Below are 18,304 nucleotides of genomic sequence, written 5' to 3' on the forward strand. Positions count from 1 at the left end.
GTATCTGGTAAAGAGTTAGAATAGACTTTAGAATGTCATGAGTTGGGATTAAGCTACTAATATCTTTATTATGGCCTTCTTATAATAGCAAAAAGGCTATAATGTTTAGTTTAGTTTTGCAGCAATATCTGAAAATCCCCACCAATAATACCAAAGAATTTAGATTCAGAAAATGACAGTGCAAGCTTGCCTATGTCAGCCTTTATTTCAAATCCCTGACCAAGGACTCACATTTAATTAAGTTTGTATTTATGAAGCACTCATGTCCTCTGAGCAATTCAAAGGAGACATAACTAAAACAAAAATCACTAAATGTCAGCCCTTAGAGAGGCTCAATTTTCTCCAAACCACAAGATTGTCTGCCCAGATGCTCTAGCTGTTGCTAAAATACCAAAAAGGATCAGTGATGTTGCTTGTCTTATGCTTAAACTCAGTATGCATAAAGACTTTCCATGTCTTTTCTTGTCAACTACAGACAGAAACATATTTCATGTCATTTTGTTGATTGAGAAATTTCCCCATAGAGCTGGGCTCAAAAAATTTGGCCAGAATAAGCATTCTAGTGCAGAAAATAACTGGTTGCTATTTGTGGAGTTTCTTTGTGACTGTTGTTTTTACTTAATGTCTTTGCTAGAATCTTTATGACTTTACGTTCAAAAGGTATCCAGGGATTATAGTTTGGTAATTTGTAGGTTTACAAAGGCATAGTGAATAGTAAGACCTGGAAGTGGTTATTGAGGTAATCAAGAGTAGATAATTTTAAAAGTGAGGAAACTGAAGTGAAGGAAGCCTATGTATTGCCAAAAATTGAATTCCACCGACATTGATGAGATATTCAGAGCACTATCCCAAGGACACGCAACTTTTGGCACCTGATATAATCAGGACCAACAAACTGATATTCTTTGTATGACATGTGATTCACCTCCCATTTACTATTTCTTTCTTTCATTGCTTCCTCTCTCTTCTGTGTTTCCCTTCATCTTTTCCCCACTACATCACTTTTTTACTCTTTATTGGTCTGTCAGTTGTTTACTGCATACCGCATAGGTCATGGAAGACACACTGAAGCCATAATAATGGCCCTCTATGGCATATTTTATTTTTAAGTAGGTCTCAGGTGGATATCGAAGAGCAATGGAAGTATTGGAGAAGTAAGCTCATGAACGTGACACAACCCTAAAAATATATCTTCTTTGTGTAATAGAATAACCCCTACTTGCTTGACTGCAGCTATAACTATTGAACCCTTTGGATGTAACAGAAAAATTATAAAATTAATGATGTTGCTACCAAATCTAACTATAACTGAGATTAAGCAATAGAACTTTGATCCACGGTGTCAAATTAGGAGCATGCTAACAACTTATAGCAGAAGGGGGAACAAGAGATCAGAGAGACAGAGGGAGACAGACAGAATAGAAAGCTAGAATAGAAAGAGATGTATTATACTGAAATGGAAATAACACTACAAAGGACACTTCTAATTCATTATTATTATGAGAAAATAGTGAGCACCAATAATGTGTGTGTATGTGGATGTGTGTGTTATATCTTTGTATATTTGGTGGTTAGTCTAAGAGAACCAAAATGAAATCATTATGTTGGAGTCAAGGTATGGTGTGTCTGTCTTGCTGACCAGACCAATAGAAGCTGGGAATGCTCTATCACAGATTGGACACAATTATTCCACATGAACATTTCTAGTTATCAAACATGGTACTCACTATCTGTGAAAATTCTTTTTTGGTGGATTTATAGGTGATGAGATTTTCTTGCACGAATTTCTCCCTCTTGTCTCCTCTTCCACTACCCAACTTCCCTCTCTCTCAGGTATTTTTACTGCTTTTTTCTGTGTTTCTGTAGGCATTTTCTCTGTCAATTGCAAACACCAAATTTATTCTCAATATTTTATCTCAGTGTGTATATCTTCTCCCCCTAACAGCATCTACTTGCATCACTGTAGCTATAATTATTGACTCTTTGGAAGTCATGAAAAAAAGCTTATAAAATTAGTGATGTGGTTGCCAAATCTAGCTCTAGCTGGGATCAGGCAATAGAGCTTTGATCCAGGGTGCCAAATTAGAAAGGTTCTAGCAACTTATAGCTGCAGGGGGAATAAAGAGACATGACATTGGTTAGCAGCTAAAGTACCAGGCTAAAATACAGGACTACTTAATTCAAATCCCGCTGCTGATGTTAGTTGTGTGACACTGGGGAGTCACTTGAATATAATTTTCCTGTCCATCTCCCTGTGTTTTATTCTTCCTGACTATGGTATTCAGCTACTTTTAGTGGTGTTAATGTTACATTCACAGATCATAGATTTAGAGATTAAAGGGATGTCAGAGGAAAACCAATGCTCTCCTAGAAGGTAGCAAGGTGTCACAATGCATAGCATACTGGACTTAATACCAGTCTAACCCCAGTTCAGATTCTTTCTTAGATACCAGTCCTGCAGAAGCCATTTCATCTCTTTTGTCTTCTGTTTCATATCAGTAAAAGGGAAATAATAATAATAATAGAACTCTGCAGCTAGGTGATACAGTGGATAGAGTACCGCACCTAGTGTTAGGCAGACCACAGTTCATATACAACCTCAGATGCTTACTCGTTGTGTGACCTTAGACAAGTCACTTAAACCCTATTTGCCTTAGTCTGCTCATTTATAAAATGATCTGGTGAAGGAAATGCAACCTATTCTTAATATCTTTACAAAGAAAATCATCAAAAATGGGTATTGAAGAGTTGAATATGGCAGAAAAATGATTAAACAACAACCAAAAAAAATCATACCTATTCCCACGGGCTATTGTCAGGATGAAATGAGATAAAATTTATAAAAAATTTATAAAACATAAATGATTATGTAAATGCTAGTTATTATATTATTATATACCTTTTCGTTATACATATGTAGACACTGATGTTCTTTAGTGATGAGTCTTATCCAGCATCACACAGATATTGAATGAAGGGAAATTTGAATTTTTTCTCTCATTCCAGAGACAATGTTCTTTCAATCTCCTTATCCCACTTCTGTTTTCTTGAGCCATTAGTTTCTGATTGAATTAATTCTCATTTTGATAAATAATAACCTTTATATTTGTATTGATGCTAAATATTCTCTAACTTATTCAATGTGTGTCTTAATTCTGTTTGCTAAATACTCTTATATACATCTTTCTACACAAGGGTCCCTGTAGCACTTGTCAAAGATGAAATCTTCCAAGTACAAAATATTCTGGGAATAAATGTAAACAAAATCTCTCTATGGATTAAATAACAACACCTCAAAGGATCAGATATGCTATTACTTGCCTTTAATCATATTGCTCAAAAATGGTAGACCTGCAATGTGTGAACCTGATCAGATACATAAAACATTATTATTAGCATTTATACAGTCTCTTAAGATTTTCTGAGAATTTTACTGACACAATCTCATTTGAATCCCATAGTAACCCTGTGAGGTAGGCAATATTATTATCATCTGAATTTTACAAATGAAGAAAATGATATTCAAGTGACTTGCCCAGTGTCACACAGCTAATACCAGCGCTGGGATTTGAAAAAAGTACCACTGGACTTTAGTCTGATACTTTAGCTGCTAACCAATGCAATGTCTCTTTCTCTTTTTACAACATTCAGCTATGAAAGAGCAAGTGTAGAATAAAATAACATACTGACCCCTTTAAAGCTGTAATTCTGAGAGAAAGTCTTCTCTTTTCTCTCTGAAAATTGCACCAAAGGGGATATAAAGCTTTCCATGAAGTCTTCCTTGACCCACTCTCCCTTTCCAATCTCATATAGTGCTTTCTTTTGGAACTCTATAAATATACTTATTATGTAAATGGTTGCATTATAATTACCTGTAAATGCCATGACCTGTAAGTATGAGATTAATTTCCACAAGGTCAGAATCTGTAGTTTATGTTAATTTTGTGTCCCACTACATACACCTGGCATCAAAGTTTGTATCCACAAATTTTGGTGAACTATAAATCAATTAAACTGAATGTAATTGGAATTTGGATAAGAGAAAAGATTATGCATTTAGTGTATTTATTTTCAATCTTAGAAAAACGGTGGGGAGTGTAGCTGTCTCTAGGGAGAAAAGGTTCCCTTCTTTTCATTTATTCTCTAAGTTATTTCTTGGGAGGTAAATATAAATTTCTGGATTTATTCTTGCTACTTCTTGAGTCAATATCAAATGAAAGAAATAATAGAGAGTTTTTCCAAAACTTCTGACTGAGGAAGAGCTATAGAAAGGATTTACGATTTTAAAAAAGTGACAAACATTTGAAGTACCTCCTCCTTCTGAATATGATAATCAGAAACACTCCCCTTAGCTATGGTTTTGAGTTTACAGTATGTGTTTAAAAGAGGAGTTCATATTTTCTTTTCTTAAAGAAATTTTTGGTAAGTTCACATAGAAAAAGAAAGTCTGGAATTTGTGGTTCTAATTCAAATAAGAATTCCAGAAGTCATTTTGTTTTGGGGTTGACAAATAACTTCTGCAAAGAAAGTTTTAGAAATTTGCTCTTCTTCATGTCTCCATTTAAAAAAAAATACTTATTAATAGTAGTGGAAAGAAATAATGCTTAGAATAGAAAAAGCGCCTCTCTTCATTAGGATTCCCTATGGATTTTATATTTCACATCATCTGACCACTTTCTGAATTTAAATAAGCCATATCATACACATTAGATTCAGTCATCCTTATATAAACATAGTCTAAAAGAAGTTAATTTGATTATTTGTAACTCTTGCAAACATGTTGTTTATATTTTGGGGGAGAGGAGACTCCTTAGAAAAGTAACTTGAATAAAATCTTTGGATTACCTATTGATTCAATATACCCTTGATGCATATGTGAGATCAAGACAACATGAGTTCATTTGAGTAGACATGGTGATTTATGATGTCAGAGAAAAAAAAAAGCTTTATTCCAAGTTTGAGGCACCTGTCAGCCAGAAACAATTTTATTTTAGTTATAATCATTCTATTCACAAGCCATTTCTAGCTTGAGAGAAATGTCTAAATTGTATGGTGCCCCCATGACTTCTCACATGCCTCTACTCTGAAATGAGTTGAAGTAATAGTTATAGGACTGTTATACATGGAAAAGAATATATCATGTCAAAATATAATTTGAGGTTGGCATTAAAGAATAGATCTCAGGTTATGAATTCCTTCTCCATACTATACATTCGACAAAATTCATTTACTGTTTACACTAAAAAAAAAGATGCAGATAAAAGTGGTTTTGTTATTCTATTTGGGGCTCTGGTGGGAGTGCGTCTGTTAGAACTGACTAATCTGACATTTATTGTGCATATACACATTCACACTGATAGCAGTTCTTCTCTACAATGGAGGTTATCTGGACTTATAGTAAAATCCCAAACTATGACTTAACCTTTAAAAGAATATGAGATGTAAATTCTGATTACTTTACCTCTGTACTCTCTGAATACTAACCTTTAAGGAAGTACAGATTGTTCAGTCTCTTCTTGCTGCCTGTGTCTGTGGAAAATTCATTTTCAAGTTTTGATAGGAACACATGATCAAGGAGAGGTGCTCAATTCCTCTTCCCCTTCCTGTTTGAAAATATTTGTGAAGTGTCCAAGTGGTCATTTTCTATCTACTGCAGTTAGAGGATTACAGAGGGAAATTGACTAAGAAACTCTCTCCCAGTTTATGTTGGTTCTGAGCTCACAGAGACATTGATCAATGCTGTAGAATAAAGGAACAAGGAATATATTCACAACTTCATTTAAAAAAAAAAGATATGCCAACAACCCCATATTCATCTTATTGACAAAACATCTCTTGTCTGCATGCAGATGATGCAAAAAAATCACTTGAATAGTGGGCAATACAAGAGGATATTATTCATCATTATTTAGACTGAAATAAATGAACAAGAATCGCAAGGCACTTTTCCCCAACTGAAGGCTATGAGGTCATTATAGGCCCATAGAGCTCAACAGTTTCTATAGATGGTAGGACATATAATGATTTTTAAAAGTAATGTTCAAGAAAGTACAAGTAGACAATATGGTAAAGCATGAAGCTCACTGAGCTAGAAATCTGAATGACCAGTTTCTTCTTGAGAACACACTTATTTTGTTTTACAAGTCTATTCAAGGAGAGGTGGTGCAGAATCAGGACAATCTGTATTCAGTTCCCTCTTCTGATCCATCCAGGCTGTTATCCTTAATCATTTTTACCTCTCAATTCTCCCCTCTCCTGTCAAAAAATAAATCAAAAAATAAAAATAAACAGGCCAAAAACTCATCTCGTACTCCTAAGATAAGACTTAGTATATTTGAAACTATGTGTCAGAAGCTAAGACCAGTCTGAAGTAAAATCGTTGAGTAAATAAAACCTTCCTTTGACATCTCCTCTTCCTCTAGGGACTTTTCTTTCCTTTTCACTTTTTTTTCTCAGTGAACAAAACTGAACCAGGCTAATCATTGTTTTTCTCAGTGTCCTACCTGGATCTATCCTCCTGTAGTCTTTAAGTTTTTCTTCCTTTCTCTCTATCAAAATTTATCATTCCTGCCTCTGCCTTGAAACCTGATATTTGCTTTTGATGCAAGTTGATCAATGGGTCAGATAAAAAAAATAACACCCTTTCTTGGTATCATTTTTGCCTTTTAATGTGTGTCTTTTTAGAGAATTTTTAAATCCACAAACTGACATTCCTTTCTACCCTACTCTGTCCTAAAGCTAGAATGATTACAAAGAGGAATAAAACAGAGTACCTTCCATGTCAGACAGAAGTGCTTCTCAGGGGAGAACTTGAACAGTATTTTAAAATATTTTTGTAATTGTATTTCAATGTAACTATTTTCCTTTGAAATCCTATGTATTTTATTCTATTCATTTAAAAAACATTATTTTGTATAGGGGTTCATAGGCTCCACCAGACCAACAAAGAAATTCACAATACAGAAAAAAGTTAAGAACTTGTGCTCTAAAAGAAAACAGTAGACTATGGAATGCATAAGTACATGTATTAGTATATGTATATGTGTATGTGCATGCAAATATGTGTATGTATATAAATATCATGCCCACACATGCATATATACATAAACATACATGCATGTATATGTGTATACAATGCATGTGTGTACAAAATACATGTGTGTGCATCTGTACATGCATATGTATATGTATATATATATATATATATATTCACATTCACTACATACATATATCAAACAATCAATAATTAGGAAAGTTACCAGAGTCTTAGTTATCAATGTTATTTTATGAAATAATAAATAGAAATAAAGTGATACTAAGTATATAGAATTAGAAATCAGCATCAAAATCCATGTGGTTAAATCAACAGTTAGTGAAGTAATCAGAAAAGTTTGAGGAAGTATCAGAAATGGGAATAGAAGTGAGAAATTAGATTTAATTAGTGTCTTGCTGGTAATTTAATTCATGCTCAAGAACATCATGCAGAGGATAGCCCAGAGCAGTAACTATTCCCATTAGAGTTTCACAGAAAAATACTAATTGCTAGTAAAAAGACTGCTGAAGGAACAACTAATTCCATGTCCTACTAGATACTTTTCCAGATCTTCCCAGTGGTTAATGATCTCCCTTGCTCTATAATGTGTAATCTTAGAGAAAAAAAAATGGTTTTTGTATTTGTTCTCTATATTTTTGTATGTATTTATCTATGCAGACATGATTTCCTCAATATAGTAGAATATAAGCTCCTTTCAGGAAAACTTTATTTTTCTCTGTTTCCCTAAGATAAAGCTCAAGCACTAATACTTAGTTTTTTTCAGCCCTCACTATGTTCTAACTGTTACCATAACATGACCATGCTACCCATGGGGCTTTATTGGCAAAGTTACTAGAGTAGTTTGTCATTTCTTCTCCAGTAAATTAAGGTAAAAAGAAGTTGTGACTTGCAGGAAGTAAGTGCCTGAGCTGGATTTGAACTCAGGTCTTGAATATTTTAAGCCCAGTGCTCTATGCAGTCAGCTGCCTTGATATATAGTTTAGAATTGTAAACGCTAAACAAATGCCTCATGAATCAGTTTGAATATCTCCAGAAAAGGTAGGAGACTTGCTATAAATAAAGCAAACTTCATTTGAATTCCCATTATTTGAACTCCCAAAACAATCAACCAATATAGGAAATAGGGAAATTTTCCAAGTGTTAGACAAAAGAATTCGCCATAACAGTTAACTCTGGTAGGTATCAGCAATAAGGGCAAATGACAGAGCAACTCACTTCCTGAAAGTATGGAGTTTGGGGTTGGGGGGAGATGTAACCTCCAAAATATGGTTGATATTTAGGATTTGGACAGCACTAAATAATAGTTATAAGTGAACAAAGGTACAAAGTGACCTTCTTCCTAGAGAAGAAGGAAAAAAGCTAATGAAATGCTTCCTAATCTTTAGGTTATCATGGATAATGGAGTCCTCCTAAAACAATGAAAGAAAAATAGGAAGGAAGGAAGATTCACAGCCAAGTACTGAGTTCCTCTAAGTAGGACCAGTAAAATCAATTTATCTAGAACTTTGAGCAGTTGGCCATAAAAGGACGGATAATGAGGAAAACTTTTCACATATATTTACGAAGTCAGATACCACAGGAACAACATAGGAAAGGAACATTCATAATTTATCAGAAAGACACCCAGAAAGAAAAAAAAATAACAAAATTCACAACCTAATCTGCCTAAATGCAAATATATAAAGTATGGGTAGTAAACAAAGAGAACCAGACATTATAACACAAGGAAGTAATTTAGTCTCATAAGTAACAGAACTAATAGTAGATAGCATTCATATGGCATTTCAAGTCTGAAAAAGATTTTACAAATAATTTCATTTAATTCTTCCAACAGCCCTGGGAGTCAAGTACTATTATTATGCTCATTTTATAGACAAGGAAACTATGGTAGACAGTGGTTAAATGACTTGCTCATCAGTCACAAACTGATAAGTGTCAGGGGCTGAATATAACCTTAAGGCTTCCTGACTTCAGACCTATTTACTGTGTAGCCATATAGCTTCATATAATACTTGTAATAATGGGATTCATCAATCAGTTAAGCACCTATCATGTTCCAGGAACTATACATCATAAAATAACACAACAGTTAGTGTTCCCTATTAATTCTAGCTTCAAATATTCTTTTTTAATAATATAACCATTTTCTACTTTCCAGTATTCTTGCACTTTATCCCCTACCACAAACTATACAGTTCAGTCACATTCATGTATTTATTCATTGCTTCTCACAAATAATACTCATTTCTTCTCTTGGCCTGAATTTCTCTTCTTCCTCATCTCTACTTAATTTCCATGATTTCTTTCAAGATTGTAGGTCAAATTGCATCCTCTGCAGTAATTTCTAAAATACTAGTGCCTTCTCTTCTAAGATTAATTTCCACATATATTGAATATATCTCATTAATAACAAGTTGTCGCCAACTATCTAGCTTCTTGACAGGAGAAACTCTTTTTTCTCCTCTTTATGTCTTTTAGCTAACATATTGTTGCATTATAAGTACTTAGTAAAGGCTGGATTACTCACTGGCTGATCAGAACTGTAACAATTTTTTAGAAATCATGTATCTAATCCAAGGGACAGCTAGGTGGCACCATGGATAGAGTGTCAGGCCTGGAGTAGAGAAGACTCAACTTCATGAGGTCAAATATGGTTTCAGATAATAGCTGTGTGACCCTGAGCAAGTCACTTAATCCTGTTTACTTCAGTTTCCTCATCTGTAAAATGATCTGGAAAAGGAATTGGAAAACATCTGTATCTCTTACAAGAAAACCCCAAATGATAATTATAAGTCTTCTCAGTTAGATGAGGAGTGAAACACGGATGCCTTTTATCACCACAATTGTTCAATATTGTATTAGAAATGTTAACTTTAGAAATAAGAAAAAATGAATGAATTAGAATAGGCAATGAGGAAACAAAACTATTATTCTTTGCAGATGATAGGATGCTATACTTAGAGAATCCTAAGGAACAAACTGAAAAAAAAAAAAGCTAACAGCAATTAACAACTTTAGCAAAGATGCAGGGTATAAAATAAACCCACAGATAAAATCAGCATTTCTATATATTACCAACAGGACCCAGCAGCAAGAGATATAAAAGTTCCACTTAAAATAACTCTAGGCAATAAAAAAAAAATTTGGGAATCTACCTGCCAAGACAAATTCAGGAACTATATGACCACAATTACCAAACACTTTTCCAAAAAATAATGCCAGATCTAAAGAAGTGGAAAAAAATATTAATGGCTCATGGTTAGGCCAAACCAATATAATCAAAAAAGACAATTCTACCTAAAATAATCTACTTATTCATTGCCATACCAATCAAGCTACTAAAAAATTATATAAGTAGAAAAAAATGACAACATAATTTATCTGGAAGAAGACAAGCTAAAAAATATGAAGAGAATTAATGAAAAAGTGTAAAGGAAAGTGGCCTAGCTGTACTAGATGTAAAGCTGTATTATAAAATGACAATCATCAGCACTATTTGCTACTGGCTAAGAAATAGAGTAGTGTATCAGTGGAATATAGGTTAGGTATAAAAAAAAGAGTATTCAACAACTATAGTAATCTACTATTTGATAAACTCAACTCACTATTTGACAAAAAACTACTGAGAAAATTTTTAAAAAGAATATAGTAGAAACTAGGAAGAGACTAACATACCAAGAGAAGTAAAAATGAGTACACGCTTTAGACATAATCAATGATACCATAAGCAAATTAGGAGAGCAGAGAATAGTTTGCCTTTCAGCTCTATGGAGAATAGAAGAATTTATGATCAAACAAGAGATAGAGAACATCACAAAATGCAAAGTGCATAATTTGTATTAGATTAAATTGGAAAGGTTTGGAAAAAAACAAAACCAATGCAAACAAGATTAGAAGGAAAGCAGAAATCTGGGAAATAAATTTTTTTACAGGAAGTGTCATTTATAAAGACCGAATTTTTCAAATATAAAGAGCACTGAATCTAATTTGTAACAATACAAGTCATTCCCCAATTAATTAATGGTCAAAGTATATGAACAGGCATTTTTCAGATGAAGTTAAAGCTATCTATACATATATGAAGTGCTTTAAATCACTTTTGATCATATAAATGAAAATTAAAACAACGCTGAGATACCATCTCATATCTATCAGATTGAATAATATGACAGAAAAGGAGAATGATCTGTTTTGGAGAAGATGTGGGAAAACTTGAACACTGATATATTGTTGGTGGAGTTGTGAACTGATCCAACCATTCTGGAGAACAATTTGTAAATATGCCCAAAAGGCTATAAAATTGAATGCCTTTTGATGCAGCAATACCACTACTTGGTCTGTATCCTAAAGAGATCATAAAAAAGGAGAAAAGGACCCATATTTACAAAAATATTTATAGCAGCTCTTTTTGTGGTGGCAAAGAATTGTAAATTGAGGAGAAGGCCATCAATTAGGTAATAGCTAAGTAAGTTGAGGTATATGAATGTAATGGAACGTTATTGTGCTATAAGAAATGATGAGCAGTTGAATTTCAGAAAAAAAAAAAAAACTTGGAAAGACTTACATGAATCGATGCTGAGTGAAGTGATTAGAACCAAGACAAGATTGTACATGGTAACAACAACATTGTGTGATGATCACCTTTGATAGACTTAGCTCTTCTCAAAAATACGATGATTCAAGACAGTTCCAAAGACCTATGTTGGAAAATGCTATCCATATTCAGAGAAAGAGCTATGAAGTCTGAATACGGAGTGAAGCATAATATTTTCACTTTTTTTTCATTTTTTGTTTCTGTTTTTCCTTTCTCATGACTTTCCCTTTTTGCTCTGATTCTTCTTTCACAACATGACTAATGTGGAAATATATTTAACATGATTGCACAGGTATAACCTATATCAGATTACTATCTTGGGGAGAATGGAAGAAAGGCAAGAAGGGAGAAAAATTTGGAACTCAAAATCATAAAAAAGTGAATGTTGAACATTATCTTTACATATAATTGGGAAAAATAAAATTATATTATGTGAAAACTAAAGGAAAACCTTGAATGGGATCATGAAGAGTCAGGATTGAAATGACTGAATGCCAACAACAAAATTCATAAAAATCATTCCCTTAATATATGAGTAAGCAACTTAGTGACAGATCCAGGATTCCAAACTAGGTGGTTTAGCTCTCAGTCCAGTGCTTCTTTTGCTATATCATGATACCTTGCAGGGGACTTCATTCAAATATATTCCCAGTAGAAACTGGACAATGGAAAGGATTTGAGAGTTAATTTGTACATATGCAAACATATATACAAACATGCTTGTGAATAAAAGAGGCATACATGTAAGGGGACTTAAAAAAATCTTAATATACTAGTTACTTAATAAATACTTATTGATTGGATAATTGATTATAAGTAAAATGTTAGCCCAGTGATGAAACTTTTACAGTTATGGTGTATTATTAGGTGAAAAAGGTAGATGTCCCTTTAATAATCACTGTCTCCCTAAAATGCTGAGACCTGACTGAGAAAAAATATTATCTTTGAAATACTAGAAAAACCATATTTCTATTGGAACTATTATTACAGAATCAAAAAAGAAGGGAAAGATGATCATATTGTGAATACACTGCATGGGTACCAATGAATTTAGTTGCCAATTAATGATTTTAAATAGAGATAAATCAGTGGTATTTTTTAGAAGAAAACTATATAGCAATGAAGAGAAAGTCATAAGTATGCATTCTATAAAGGGGGAACATTCTGATAGCCTGGCAGTATAGGGCCACTTGAAGACAAATTCACTTGTCATTCCTTTCCTGAATGATTTGTGCCCAGTGTACATAGAATCTGAATTAATAAAGAGAAAAGTGATGTGGGTTACTAAGTATACACTGGGAAAAAATTGTGAGAGAAGAAGTGGTAATTATTGTGGATGGAAAATCTCTTTAAGACCTGTATCCTCCTCCTAAGTACAAACAATGTTAAAGGGAGTTTTATTTTAGCCCCAGAAAACCAGATGACTGAGGTGGTTGCTTTGCACAGACCATCTCTTGTCAAAACTGAAGGGAATTTTATTCATTCACAGCCTTTGTGAAAGTAGAAGAATCTGATTTTATTTCAGAGACCTGTGAGATATTCCAGGATGAATCCTGATATTTCTCAGTCAATCATAGTGGGAACAGCATGATATAAAGAAAATAGAGGTGGATACAATGCAGTAGGTCTAAACCTGACAGCCAGGATAGCTAGCACCAAGAGAAAACATGTATATAAAAGAGTTGGAATTAGAAGTAGAACTTTGGTCAAACCAGGCAGACACATAAAATTCTGAGAAAGGAGAAATTAACAAGGGATGTGTGTGTGTGTGTGTGTGTGTGTGTGTGTCTGTCTGTGTGTCTGTGTGTGTGTCTGTGTGTGTCTATGTGTGTCTGTGTGTCTGTGTAATTCATGGTAGGCAAGCAACAATCCAAAATAAGAGGAGCAAGCCTTAAGGGACTGAATCACTGGGAGCTGTTGTGGTTTCCAGATTTCTCAAACCACAAATGCCAATGACAGCTTTCAAGGTCAGTGGGAAGGGTCTCTCACCTAGATGAAAGGAGACCAAGGTTTGGCCCCAGCTCCAGGCCCAGCCCAGTCCCCAAGCAGTGCCAGCCATTGCTGAAGCAGTGGCTGCTTCTGAAGCCCTCCCCTTAACAAAGAACTCAAAAGCCAAATAACTGGCTGGGGAAATGAACAATTGGGGGAATAAAAGACAGGTTATAGATTCTTATTTTTTAGGTAGAAAAGGTATTTTTTACATCATTGGTGATGAGGAAGATAAAAACATACAACCAGAAGAAGACAATAAAGTCAAAACTCCTCCATCCAAAACCTTCAAGAAAAATATGAATTGATCTCAGGCCATGGAAGACTTCAAAAATGATTTTGAAAATTAAGTAAAAGAAATAGAGAAAAAATTGGAAAGAGAAAAGAGAGTGATGCAAGGAAATCATGAAAAACGAGTCAACAGCTTGCTAAAGGAAACCCTAAGAAACACTGAAGAAAATAACACCTTTAAAATTAGACTAACACAAATGGTAAAAGAGGTCCAAAAAGTCAATAAGGAAAGAATGACTTAAAAAGCACAATAGACTAAATGGAAAAAAAAAAGAGTTCCAAAAGCTCACTGAAGAAAATAATTCCTTGAAACTTCGACAGGAGCAAATAGAAGTTAATGACTTCATGATAAATCAAGAAATTATAAAACAGAACCAAAATGATGAAAAAAAGAGACAATGAGAAGTATCTCATTGGAAGAACAACTGACTTGAAAAATGGATCCAGGAGAGATAATTTTGAAGTTATTGGACTTCCTGAAAGCGATGATCAAAAAAAGGGGCCTAGATATTATCTTTCAATAAATTACCAAGCAAAACTTCCCTGCTATTCTAGAACCAGAGGACAAAATTAAAATGGAGGGAATCACCTCCTCAAAGAGATCCTCAAAAGAAAACCCCTTGGAATATTGTAGCCAAATTCCAGAGATCTCAGGTCAAGGAGAAAAAAATAGACGGAAAAAAGAGGTTGAACATTGTGAAAATTCAATCAGAATAACACAAGATCTAGCAGCTTCTGCATAAAAGAGTCAAAGGGATTAGAACACAATATTCCTGAGGTCAAAGGAGGTAGGATTTAAACCAAGAATCACCTATCCAGCAAAACAGTACAATATTTCAAGGGGAAAAATGGATTTCAATGAAATAGAGTGCTTCCAAATATTCTTGTTGAAAAAACTAGAGCTGAATAGAAAATTTGACTTTCAAATGCAAGAATCAATAGAAGCAATAAAAGGTAAAAGGGAAAGAGAAACCGTAAGGGACTTATTAAGGTTGCACTGCTTACAATGTTAAATGGAAAGTTGAAATTTGTAACTCATGAGACATTTCTCAGTATTTGGATAATTGAAGGGAAAAATACACACACACGCACACATATATGTATATATATACACATACGCATGTATGTATTCATGTATGTATATATGTATACATATACATGTGATGCATATATACATATGTATATGTGTGTGTATTTACAAATGCATGTGTGCACATACATATATACACATATGTGCAATTAATATGTGTATATGCATATGTATATATACATACACATATACATACATGCATACATACACACACACGCACACATATATATATATATGGAGAGAGAGAGAAAGAGAGAGAGAGAACAGAGTGAGCTGAATATGAAAGGACAATATCTAAAAAAAGAAAATTAATCATTGAGAGGAATGTACTAGGAGAAAGAGAAAGGGAGAGGTAGAATGTAATAAATCATCTTAAATTAGAGACAAGAAAGAGCTTTTACAATGGAGGGGAAGAGAGGAAAGGAAAGCATGGATAAGTGAACCTTATTTTCATTGAATTTGGATTCAGTAGGGAAATAACATACACAATTGGGTATGGAAGTTTTTCTTACCCTGCAGAAAAGCAAGGGGGAAGGGGATAATAGAAGAGACAGAAGATTGGGGGAAGGGGTATTCAGAAGCAAATACTTTTGTAGATGGACAGGTCAAATGAGAGAATAGAATAAATGGAGGGTGGGACAGGATAGAGGGAAATATAGTCTTTCACAAAATGACTGTGATGGAAGTGTTTTCCATGACCACATATGTATATTCTACATTGTGTTGTTTGCCATCTCAAGAAAGGTGGGTGGGGAGGGGATATAATGTGGAACTCAAAACTTTAAAAATGAGTGTTAAAATGTTTTTATATGCAACTTGGATATTAGGTATATAGGCAATGGGTATAGAAATCTATCTTCCCTACGTGAAAATATAAGGGAAAGGCATTGGGGGGGGGGGGAGGTGATAGAAGGGAGAGTAGATTGGAAGAAAGGGTAATCAGAATACATGCTGTGCTGAAATGGGGGGAGGGGGCAAATGGGGAGAAAATTTGAAATTCAAAATTTTGTGGAAGTGATTGTTGAAAATTGAAAATAAATTTAATTAAAAAAAGAACCCAAAGGAGATACAATATGGAAGATGGGAATGGGAAGGTGATTCATGAATTCATCTTAGCAGTTAAACCAGAAGATATAACTAAACTAAATATCAGGGCAGGCGATGGATAAAGGATGTCAGCAACAAAGATATGTGCTCCTAAAGCAACTTTAAAATAACAATTCAGATCAAATTCTGGAGTGGCAGAACCAACAAAATGTTAGAGTGAGACATTCTTCCAGCTCAAGACAACATAGGAGGTAAGAAAGTGAGACTATGAAACAGGAGAAAAAGCTGAACTGGAGCCCACATGAATAAACCACCAGTGGTAGAAATAAGAGATAGCAACAGACGCAGCAGCAGCTTAGGTAATTCTCAAAATGAAGACAGTAAAGGGGCCTGGCAACTTGAAAAAGAGATTACACAGTACCCTGGTACTAGCTAGACATTGGACTAGATGCTGTTTGGCAATTCTACAGCCTATACCCACTCCTAGGTCATAGTTTATAAGTGGAAAGGAGCCCCTTCAGTCAAGATGGAGTGGGAACTCTGAAAAACAATTGTTTGGCAGCTCCATTGCCTATGTCCACTTCTGGGTCATAGTTCAAGGGCAGAGAGGAGCATTTTCAGCAAAGAGGAAACAGGAACCATGAGGGAACAGTATTACTTTCACCTGAAGGGATCAGGGACTCCAAAGAGCAGCATTTTTTCCAGACTCACTTGAAGAGGGATCCTGAAGATAAATTTGTTTCAGTTCTAATGTTTCAAAGGTTCTTCCTGAGTAAGGACCAGAACACAGAAGAAGAGAGTAATGACCGCACTCCTCCCCAGAGAATAAAACTTTGGAAGCATCAAAAACTTCCAACCACTCGGAACTAGCTCAGAAAACAACAGTGCCAAAAAGCCTGAAAATTGAGAAAATCTCTTTCTCCCCTTATGTTGGGAACAGATCTAAATATTAACATAAAAATCCAAATCAAGAAATAAGGTGGAAAAATGAGAAAAACAACAAAAAAATTGAACAATCTGCACAGAGAAAATTACTATGGTGACAGGGAAGATCAAAGCACAAGGTAAGAAGACAATGATGACAAAACAGCTAAAAACAAAGCTTCAAAGAAAAATAAATGTGAAAGCAAAGGTAGAAAATTATATAAAGACAATTAACAGATTGGCAAAAAAAAGGCATAAAACCATGGAGAAAATAACCATTTAAAAAAACTATTTAGTAAAATGGAAAAAGCGGCACAAAAATTAACTGATGAAAATGACTCCATATAAAGCAAATGTGACCAAATGGAAAAAGAGGTGCAAAAGTTCACTAAAGAAAATAATTCCTTAAAAAAATGAAATTGGACAAGAAGAATCTAATGATACTAGAATGCATCAAGAAAACAATAAAACAAAGTCAAAGCAATGAAAAAATTAAATGTGAAATATTTCACTGGAAAAAAATTTATCTGGAAAATAGATCAAGGAGAGATAATTTGAGAATTATTGGACTATCTGAAGGCCAGATAAAAGAAGTAGCTTAGACGTATTTCAAGAAATTGTCGAAGAAAAGTTCCCTGATATCCTCAAAGCAGAGGACAAAATAGAAAATGAAAGAATCCATAATCACCATCTGAAAGAGATCACTAAATGAAAACTTCCAGGTATATTTTAAACACATTCCGTATTTGCAATACAAAGACAAAATAATTTAAATGGACAGAAAGAAACATTCAGATATTGTGGAGCCACATTCAGATCTCACAGGATTTAGCAACTACCATACAAAGGAATATAGCATAATATTTAGATAGTTTATGTAAGATGAGATAATTTAGATAATGGAATGCAGCATAATATTTAAAAGGCAAAAGAGCTGGGATTATTAATAAGGATAACTGACTTAGGAAAACAGGATACAATACTTCAAAGAAAAAAGTAACTATTTGTTGCAAAGAGGTTCATGCCTTCCTTATGAAAAGACCAAAGTGAATAAAAAATTTGACTTCCCAATACAAGTCAAGAGAAACATAAAAATATAATATATGAAAATTAAAATAAATATATTTTTAAAATTAAAATAAAATTAAAATAAATAATATTAAATATTAAAAATAAAATAAAAAATAAATTAAAATTAAAGTAAAATAAATTATAAAATTAAATATATTATAAATAAAAATATAAATATGAAAGAGTAATCATTAAGGACAGATTGATGTTAAAGTGTTTACTTTTCTATTTTTATATTTCTCTA

The sequence above is a fragment of the Notamacropus eugenii genome, chromosome 1, assembly GCF_028372415.1.
Source record: "Notamacropus eugenii isolate mMacEug1 chromosome 1, mMacEug1.pri_v2, whole genome shotgun sequence".
Classification (NCBI taxonomy): domain Eukaryota; kingdom Metazoa; phylum Chordata; class Mammalia; order Diprotodontia; family Macropodidae; genus Notamacropus; species Notamacropus eugenii.